This window comes from Elephantulus edwardii, unplaced genomic scaffold (genome assembly GCF_000299155.1).
Source record: "Elephantulus edwardii isolate Elephantulus edwardi_28Jun2011 unplaced genomic scaffold, EleEdw1.0 scaffold00007, whole genome shotgun sequence".
Classification (NCBI taxonomy): Eukaryota; Metazoa; Chordata; class Mammalia; order Macroscelidea; family Macroscelididae; genus Elephantulus; species Elephantulus edwardii.
The window spans coordinates 19,960,781-19,971,959 of NW_006399757.1; positions in this window are offsets into that span (position 1 = coordinate 19,960,781).

Sequence of the window (11,179 nt, forward strand, 5' to 3'; positions counted from 1 at the left end):
AAGGCCCTCTATGAGGTGGATTGATTCAGTGACTGGGATAATTGGGATGGGAGTGCCAGAGACGGTGCGATTGGCACAGGACAGAGCAGAGTTTAGGGCTGTTGTACATAGGGTCACTATGAGTCACAAGCCACTCGATGGCACATAACCACAACACCACCACCTTAATCATAACCACAGTCTCCTAAATCAGTGCTCATGAAATTATTGCAGACTGTTGCTCATTAAGGGAGTTTTGGGCATTCTTAGTGAGCTGTAATACTAACCCAAAAGGGTGCACATCTCCTGTGGCTCCTCCATTACAATTTACAGACTTGGAAATTCTACCCTCACATCAGGCACGATGAATCAGTACTGACTCACTGACAGTGAATTTGAGTTTGTTAGTTTGTTACTCAGCTATAAACAGTTTGATTCTGGTCTGTGGCAAAGGAAGTACAGAAATTCTGAGTAAGCATTTAAACGCTTTCATTAACATACTGACATTTGGACTTTCAAGTTTGTGATGAGTTAATTTGTCCCTGTGAATATGTTGTGGATTAATTCAGGTATTTCTGAGTTTCGATGGTAAATGGCATGTGGAACATACTGATTATCAGTGATTTACAATGTGGTATTAGTCCAAACTTACTGGAAATTAAAAACAAAAGAATACACAATAAATGTTATTGTTAGGTACCTTTGAGTTGAGTACAACCCATACTAGCTGTATAAACAACAGATCTGAATCCTGAACCATCAGTACAGGAACAAAAACATTTTTACCTCATGCCATTTTCTCTAGAAGCACTGGCATAACTTGTCTCTTTGTCTTCAAATTCTATAATATAATATTAATAAATAATGGCTCCTTTTTTGTTTCAAAATCAAGACTCAATTCATTGTCATTTCGTTCAAGATTACCCATCTGTTACTCATTTTTGCTTATTTGCTTATTTCTTCATCATCTTGTTATTAACTATTCTCAAATCATCGCCAACTCATACAGGCCCCATGTATCAAAGAATAAAACAATGCCCAATTCTATACCCTCCTCACAATTCCTTCTGTGCACAAACATATTGTAGCAGTACCTATGGCAATCTATCTTGTTGAGGGTCTTCCACAATTTAAGCAACAGAAATGTCAAATTACTTGTAGGTTATAAGGATCTCTCGTGATGTAGTGTGTTATATGTTGCATTGTGCTGCCAACTGAAAAATCTAAAGTTCAAATCCATTGGCTGATTTGAAGAAGAATGATTAATAACTTCCTCTCATAAAGATACACAGGCTAGGAAATGGAATTTTGTTATTACGTAGCATAGAGTTGGAACCAACTCATAAATAATCCTACTGTGGTTTTTCAGAAGCAATTAATCCCACAAGAAGAGATTACTCCTTTTCCCCCCACAGAGCAGCTGCTAGATTTGAACAGTCTACCTTGGCATTGTAACTCCTTACCACTAAGCCACCAGAGCAAACTGCTGTTGTTGTTGTATACTGTAAAGTCAGAACTGAACCATATTTAAACCTACAGTGGGTTTTCAGAGGCAGCTAATCTCACAGGAAGAGATTGCTCATCCTTCTTTCTAGGAAACTTTATAGAAAGTGGCTATGAATTAGAATTGACTCCATGGTAACTGACTACTTCATATATTATGTCAAGATAATGTGCTTATACAAGTGACCTCTCCTACATCCTTACACACTGAAGCTGGTTTTATTTTACTACATTTTTCCAAAATACTGAGGACTAATGATGTCAGTTTGGATACTCAGCCTGATTCAGACCATGGTCTTTTCAATCATTTGGTATGCATCTGAGAGTGGGACAATGATAAGGATGACAGAAGAGTTCATGCACCACCATAGGTACCCTGGCACTTTTCTCCAAAGTTGCAAATAGAAAAACCATTTGACTCAGCTATAAAAAGAGTAAAGGCCGTGTGAGGAACATAATATCTGACTTTTACCAATTTCTCAGGGGGAAACTGTCCCTGTTCACAGCATCAATAATACAAAACCAATTCCCGTGAGGTCAGACATGTCCCCCTACTCCCAAACCTCTTTCTACTCATCTCAACACCAATCTTACTGTTTTACTGGGTCTAAATTCTGATGTGATAGCTCACAGGGCACACAGAACAATACTGGGGAAGTAAGAAAGTTAGAATTCAGATTAATAACAGAATATAGTCAAGACAGCTCACAAAGTGTGCGTGCAGGCACCTCAGCTATAAGCCTCATGGCTCTATGTGTCCCCAAGTTTGTCCAACAATTGTCCAACAAAATTGTCAGTCCTGCCAGTATTGATTCTCCACTCAGTTCAACAAAGTTCTCTGTCCTGCCAATAATGACTCCCTCTCACCCCAAATTCTTATTTACTTTCATGTCAATTCTTCAGTTCAACCATTGCTGCTGCTGCTGCTGCCACCCCAAAGCATGGCCTACGTTTCAACAGTTTGGTGAAGGTTTCTCTTCTCTGGCTGGGGGAAGAATTTCATGTCTTCTGGTAGATGAAGATTCTTTGCAGCTAGAGCTTTTCAATTTATTGGCAAGACTAGCCAATCCTTTTGTAGATTGTTAAGACTGGCAGATTCCCTTGTGGAATGACAGATCAGCATTTCCTTTGTGGACAGAACAAACATAACTCACTCACATAGTCCTGCTCCTCCATAGAGTCAGACATCCACACTTTTAGAAAAGCCATATCGGGAGACAACTCCATACCAGCTATCCCAGTACTGAGAATATATGCTAAAGAAAGCACAGTCATGACTCTAAACAATACACACACACCAATCTTTATTACTGTGTTATTTACAATAGCAACAAGTTGGAAGTGCGCATCAGCAAACAAATGGATAGGAAAAACTGCGGTACATTCACACAATGGATTATCACACAGTATTGAAAAGCAATGAACTTGTAAAACACTATACAGTATAGATAGACTTAGAGGACATTATGCTGAGTAAATTACCTCAGTCACAGAAGGACAAATACTGCATAACACTCTTGTGAAAAAGTGGAACTGACTTGGAGAGTTAGGATGAGAACAGGAAAAGAGTAGCTAGATAATGAACACTGCACAAGAACAGACAAGGGGAAAATCTGTATGAATGTTATTGTTGTTGTTGTTATGTGTCATGGAGTCGCCGGTGACTCATAGTGACCCTATGAACAACAGTCCTAAACCCTGCTCTATCCTGTACCAATCTTATTGTCTCTAACACATCTACTCCCATTACCCAAGTCACCAAATCAATCCACCTCATCAAGGGACTTCCTCTCTTGCACTGTCCCTCCTCCTGCCCAAGCATAACGTCCCTCTTCAAGGACTGGTCCCACCTTGCAACATATCCAAAGTATGTATGATTAGGTATTGTATGTATAAAAATTAACAAACAATTAACAAGAGATGCACAAAGTGGACTAGACGAGGAAGGGAAATATGCAACGAGTGAACGAATGAATGATGACTCAACAGTTCTGTAAACTTTTGTTACAATCAAAATCAAAATGAAATCATAAAACTTGATGTTTTGCCTTCTGGTGTTGAAGAAGAACACTGAATATCTTGTGGACTGCCAAAAGATCAAACAGATATGGGGAATGTACAACCAGATAGCTCCTTGAAGGCCAGGCTGGCAAAGCTTTGTCTCACATACATTGGACATTGCTTAGAGAGGCTATTCACTGGAAAAGGACATCATACTAGGGAAGCATTAGAGAAGCATTAGGAAAGAGTGGGAGATCCTCAGAAAGATATATTGACACAGTGACAGCAGAAACTGGCTTAAGTGTTTCAGAGATAATGAAGATTCCACAAGATAGAACGGAATTCAGATCTGCTGCTCATAGCGTTGCTATGAGTTGTATTCAACTCGACAGCACATAACAAGAACAATTCTTTTTCTAATTGCCCACTCTGTGTGTGTGTGTGAGAGAGAGAGAGAGAGAGAGAGAAAGAGAGAGAGCGAGAGACAGAGACAGAGACAGAGACAGAGACCAGGCAAAATTTCATGTAGACAATATTGTGTGTGTGTGTGTGTGTGTGTGTGTGTGTGTGTGTATGAATATATGTTATATATTTAGAGAACTCTGGTGGGCTAGTGATAAGAAGCTGTATTACAATCCAAAATGCTTGCAGTTCTAATTTATCAGCTTCTCTTGGAAGGAGGAGTGGCATCCACTTCTTAAACATCATGCCTCTGGAAACTCTGAACTTTGAGAAATGACAATAGTTATAGAAAGGCTTCAGGTCTTTTGTTCATAGGGTTGCTGTAAATCAGGCTCAACTCAATGGCAATCAACAACAACAATTGAGGGAGAAGGATAAGAATTCTCTCATTCCATTTACTGCCTCTGAAAACCCACAGAAGTGACAGCAATGGGTCAGTTCTGACTTGATGGCACACAACAACAACAATAACATGTAAAATATTAGACATATGAATATATTCTGGTGAAATATGATAGTCTCTGAATGACACAAAGAGCTAAAAACTTGATTATTAACTCAAAGGTTGAAAGTTTTAATGACTGTAGAAGCACTTTTAAAGACCTTATTCTGTTCTTCGGAAATATTATCTACATTGAAAACCCTATGAAATGCAGCTCTAAACTAAAAACACATGGAGTTGCCATGAATCTGAATGGACTCAAAGGTAACCCATTTTCTTTGCTGTTTTGTATTTTGTTACTTTGGGTTTTATTTTTTAATTAGAACTCATTACTTATGTGTTTGTCCCCCTCATGAGAAACCCAACTCCTTCATGTAGTCACTATGTTACGCTTCTCGATACAGAAAATGGGCAGTGCAAAGTAGACATTCACTACAAGTCTGTTAAATTATTGAATGATTAATGCAAAATGATTAATGATTTCTATTGTTAAGTGCCACTGCGTCTACTACAACTCATAATGACTTTATGAACAGCAGATCTAAATTGTGCCCTATCCTGTTCCTGTCCTCATAAGATCTGTTATGCTCAGGTGCATTGTAGAAGTCCCTGTGTAAATCTATCTTATTAAGGATCTTCCATAGTAGTCATTAATCTTTCACTGAGGCTTACTTCCTTATAGAATCTATTTGTTTCCTTGTGTAAACATAGACTTTTATTTTATTCTCAAGGGTTTATTCATATCAACTTTAGCAATTTCTAGCAGTGTGTCAATAAAATTAGAAGCTCTATATGTTGAGTGGAACAGACATACCACTTGAGTATAGTAGAAATTGTGAAGATGTTGTAGGTTAGGGAAAGGTTTTGATATGTTGTACATTAAGTTATTATTAATTGAAATTGACTCAACCCAACATTATATTTTGATTGGTGGTAAAATGCTTTGCACTTACCTTTAACTTAAAAGTTGCAATTTGATCCTACGCAGTAATATTATCGGGAGCTCTGGTGGCCTTTTGGTAAGGAATTGCATTGCCAATTCAAAGATATGTTGTTTTCATCTGGTGTGCAGCTACTCTGTGGAAGAAAGATAGGCAATCTCCTTCCTTGTGATTTACTGTTTCTGAACACCTACTGAAGGGTCAGCTATTGATTGATTCCAACTCTGACTCAGCTGTTTACGACTAGCACCACAGCAGAAACAATATAGAAGAGGAGCCTGTCAATTTGCTTCCATTAAGTTTCAGCCAAGAAAACTCAATGGAGCAGTTCAATTTTTTATTATATTAAGTCACCATAGATCAAATCAACTCAAGAGCAAAAAATAACTATATATATCTGAATCATTTTCAAATCATGCAGATATTTCAATATTTATTCTTTCTTCAGGCCTCCCATAATGCTTTGAATCAACAAAGTTATTTAAGTGAAAATATTTCATTATTGCTATCGAAGCCTTCCAACTATATTAAAAGGAAGCACTGATGGCTTAATGGTTAAGGAGTGGATTGGACTGCCAATCTAAAGAAGGCACTTCAAGTCTACTAGCTGCTCCTCAGGAGTAAGATGGGAAATCTCCTTCCTTATAATTACAGCCTCTGAAAACCCATTGGAGAATCAATGAATTAATTTTGCTTTTTCAGTATCAATGTGTTTTTTTCAAATAGACATTAAAGTGATTTGGATAAACTTGGAAAACTTACAATCTGATTTTATCCTAAAACCCACATACTCTTCTACTAGAGATTTTAGCAATTTAAGGAACTATGAAATAGATTCAAAAGAAAAATTTTATGTATATATAACAACGATATAAGTGATAGGCCAATTAAAATTATAAATGTGTTGGGTGAATGTATCAGACCATTTTCCTCTTTCTTCTTCATCTCTCTGCACCACATACTCGCTCAGAAAAATGTTTTCATCTTTTTTGACAACCACTGACCACCCAGATACAGTACTAGTTACCAAAGGGCAATTCAGTAACATGACCCACTCAAATACTCTAGGTCATTCATGGAATAATATTATTATACGGTACCCACATACATTAAATTTTTAAAGCAGCCTTTGGATTGAATCCAAGAATTATCTCATCAACACTTAACACCTCAGCCACAAAATAAATGGGCATGAAGGTAAAATATCACACTGAAATCTACACCAGATGATAGATTGAATGGAGACAGAGGAGAAAAGGATTTCATAGAAACTTAGTGGTCACAATTAGTCTCCTAGACTACATACTTAAGTGAGTCATCACATACCTTAGAAGCCCAAACCAATAGACAAGTGTATAGATTTCCACAAGGTACTTCTCAACCTACAATTATCACCATAAGGGAATTTTGGAAAAGTAAATATGAAGAGGACAGGAGATTAGAGAAAATCATGAAAGAGAACATCTCATTTGGAAGAAAATGGGAAGAGATGAAAATAGAATAGGTTTAATTGTTCACACTTAGTTTCATTTTCTGAAAAACCTGATCTTAGAGGATATTGAGCTTCAGGACTATAACCTGCAAGAAGGAAAAAAAAAAGGAAAAGAGAAAAAAAGACTGCTGGCATAATTAAAATACATTTGTTGTCTTTTCTTTAAAGAAATATTATTCTTCTTCAGGATATAGATTTTTAGTTAAATTGCTCTATACCAAAAAGAAAAAGAAAAAGAAACATTAATTTATAAACCATTAAAAGTTCTGAAAAACTAAGTGCTTATGATTAGAGCTCTATTAATTCATTGAATGTAAAAGAATATGCGTTTTTATGACCTTTAGGAACATTAGTAAATATTGCTATGTGAGAGCTGGAGCTAAAATTACAAATAAAATTATCTAATCCTGATGGATTGTATAGTCCACCGAAAAAGAATTAGCTAGAAAATAAGCATAATCAATATAGAAGCATTATGATAGGAAAGTAAAAGTGTTGAGGAATACATTGTAGAAATTTCAAGTATAGTCTAAGGTTTATGTTTTTATTAAATGCCATTGGTATGCCTGTGACTCATAGTGATCCCATGAACAATGGATCTGAACCTTGCCCTGTCTTGTGACTTCCCCACATTCTCTGATATACTTGAGCCCATTGTTATAGTCACTGTGTAATTTCATCTCATTGAGGATCTTCATCCCTTTGCCAACATCCAACTTGCAAGCATGATGTTCTTTTCCAAGGACCAGCACTCCCTACCAGCATGCCTACAGTACATGAGATGAAGTTTCACCATCCTTGCTTTCAAGAAGCACGATAGCTGCACTTTCTCAAGACCTATTTATTTTCTCTTTTGGAAGTCCATGATATATTGATTCTTCTTCTGTTGTCCTTACTCTGATGCATAACAAGTACATGAAAAGACCATACTTTTCAGCATGAAAAGACCAGAGGCAACTTTAGTCTTTAGATTGAAATCATTACACTTTAACACTTAGAGACATCGTTAACAACAAATTTACCCAATGCAATACATCTTTTGATTTCTTGACTGTTTGTACTAATGATGTTGATTGTGGATTCAATTAAGATGAAATAATTGACAACCTCAGTCTTTTCTCTATCATGATGCTATTTTCCCAGTGATTGAGATTTTTGTCTTCTCGATGTTGAGATGTAATCTTTATTAAAGAATGTAGTCTTTGATCTTCTGTAGCAAGCATTTCAAGTCGTCTTCATTTTCAGCAAGCAAAATTATGTCATCAGCATAGAGCAAGTTGTATCTTTCACCCATCCTGATGCCACATTCTTCTTAATAAAGTCTAGCTTCTTGAATGACTTTTCTCAACATTTTTCTCTGTATTTTTCAATACAGACTGAATAATATGGTGTTAGCCTAAAAGTTGGCTTTTTTTTTAGCCATTACAGTTATCCCCCTCTTGTCCTAGCTACCTTAACTACAGATACATGGCCTTGAAAATCATTAACAGCTGTAGGATTATTATAAGAGAAAGAGTGCTTCTCACACTAGATAGCAAGACATGGCCTTGAAAATCATTAACAGCTGTAGGATTATTATAAGAGAAAGAGTGCTTCTCACACTAGATAGCAAGACTTGAGGCAAACAAGACTTGTGGTAGCAAGATTGAGGAAGACTGGAGCAAGACCATGGTGAGAGTGAGACCCTGGTGTTAGAGATATTGGGGCATTGTTGGAGAGAAACTGTGGCAAGCTGTAAGCAAAGGAACACTAAGATAAAGGCCAAAGTTAAAGAAATATTTGCTGTTCTTTCCAGATGCTTGAAGAAGAAGTTACTCTGAGGCAACCTTTGCTGGATGATTTGGAAGTTACTGCTGAACAGAAACCAGAGCCTGGGCTAATTAGGGAATTATCCCTGGGAAATTGGGCTAAAACCTGTGCTTGGGTGATATTCTTTGCCTCCCCCACTTTGCAACTTACCTCCACAATAAACCACATTCTCTGTGCCACAACTGTGAGTCTGTGAGTCAATATTGAATAAATTAACCTCTTGCTGTTGGTGTGGTTTGAGAGGCACCAGGTGACTGGTCTATGGGTTCTATATCTGCTTTCTGCTTTGAGGTGGTACATGGCTATGCTATTCTTACTCCCTATGGCCCTTTCAGAGAGATGTTCAAAGACCTGTTCACTCATGTATAATTTCCCCCTCTTTAGACAAATAGGTATGTAGGAAATATGCAAATCTTTCTTAATTTCTTAATTTTAAACCTTGCAGTGTTCCCTTACTTCTTGATCTAAGAATAACTTCTTGCAGTCACAATTAAGTGCTCTAGAATTCCCAGTCTTCTTAATGTTAGTCATAATTAACAGTCAAATGCTTTGCATAGTCTATAGTCAAACATAAGTAAGTATCCTCCTAGTATTCTCTGCCTTCAGCGAAGATCTATCTGATATTAGCAATGACATCCCTTGTACCATGGCCTCATCTAAAAACTGCCTGAATTTCTAGCAGTTTCCTGTTGATGTTTTTTGTAATCATTAGCAATATTTTGCTTACATGTGATATCAATGCTATCACATTTTTGGGGAATGGGAATTCTAAAACATCTTCCCCCTAAAATATAGTGGGAAATTAGGGATTACTCAGCAAAAAAAAAGAAAATTAAAATTTGCTTTGTTCAGGTGTCAGAGGTAAGAAAAAAGGAGCAAGAGTAGGTAAAGACAGCAAAAGGAGAAATATAAAGAAATAAAGAGTTAAAGATGGAAGTGTGGATTACCATAGCTACAGTATAGATGGCAAGTTGAAAACTAGTAAGAGGTGAATCTGAAGTGCAAAGTAGAGAAAGAGGTTGAGAAGAGTTTTAGCAAGTGTGACCATAAATATAATAATGTAAACGGAAAATGTCCAAGACTGAGATAAGATATTTAATATTATATTTTATTAGAATATGCGCACAATTACATGTTTTTCTTTTAAAGCTGTAATAAAGATTTTAAATAGAATGTATGTTGCTTATGTTTGCATTTATTTTTAAAAAGAGTAGTTTGAGAAAACAAGGATTAGCAGAGGAAAACTATGAAAAATTAAAGTAATGCAGATAAGTTATTTGTCACCTCGTTAAGTAAGATTTTTTTTTTGAGGAATTTGAATCAGCAAGATTAGTTAGAACTGATCTGATGGGAGGAGGGATTCAGAGAAGAGATATCATGGACAATTTTAAAGTTTATAACTTGAGCAACTTAGTGAATGGTAAAATGGTAAAGACATTTGTTAGACTTTTATTAGGGTAAGGAACATTGGAGGAAGATTCATATTTGGGGAGCTAGCTTAGGGGTGTTCAGCTTTCATAATATTTGAGTAATGCTTGACTTTTCATAAAACAAATGCTGGTTAGATAGATTTAGATATCAGGATCTAATACTATATTAGCATGGGAGATCCTTGACAAACACAGTAAATGGAAAGTAAAAACATAGAAAATAATTAGTCTTTGTAATGAACCTCAAAGTTCTTTAACATTTAATAGCTAGATAGTAAAGCCAAGATTTCCAAAGAAAGCTGAGAAAGAGAGTCAATGAGTAAGAAAGTAAAAATTTCAGGAAAAGAACTCAAATAAAATAGTGCTTTGAAGCAGGCATGGCAAGCCCTTCCTAAATAACATGCCTCCTGAAACTTTACAAACTTTGATAAATGTCGATAGTTATAGAGGGTCTTCAAGCCTTTTGTTTATAGGATTGCTTTGAGTCCTGCTTGACTTGAGGCCATCAACAGCAACAACAACAATGTATGAATACAATGGATTCTATCATAATAGGATGATTATTTCTCCTTATAGTTATTTCACTTTCTATCGATGATTTCAAATGTCCCTGGGTGCAAGAGTCAAGTTCAGCAAGTTCAGGGTCTTCTCCCAAGTAAAGCTTACTGATTTATTCTTCAAACAACATGTTGTTGTTGTTATTGTTGTTATGTGCCATCGAGTCGTTTGCAACTCATAGCGACCCTTGCGTACAACAGCCCTAAACCCTGCTCTATCCTGTGCCAACAGTATTGCCTCTGACACACCCATCCCGATTACCCCAGTCACAGAATCAATCCACCTCATAGAGGGTCTTCCCCTCCTGCGCTGTCCTTCCACCCTCTCAAGCATGATGGACCGGACCCTCCTTACAACATGTCCAAAGTATGTCAGACGAAGCCCCAGAATCCTCGCCTCCAAGGAGTAGCTCGGTTTAACCCTCTCCAGGATGAATCTGTTTGTTTTCTTGGCAGTCCATGGTCCATTCAATACTCTTCTCCAGCACCACAGCTCAAAGGCATCAATTCTCCTTCTGTCCTGCCTAGTCATTGTCCAACTCTCTGATGCATAACAAGTAATT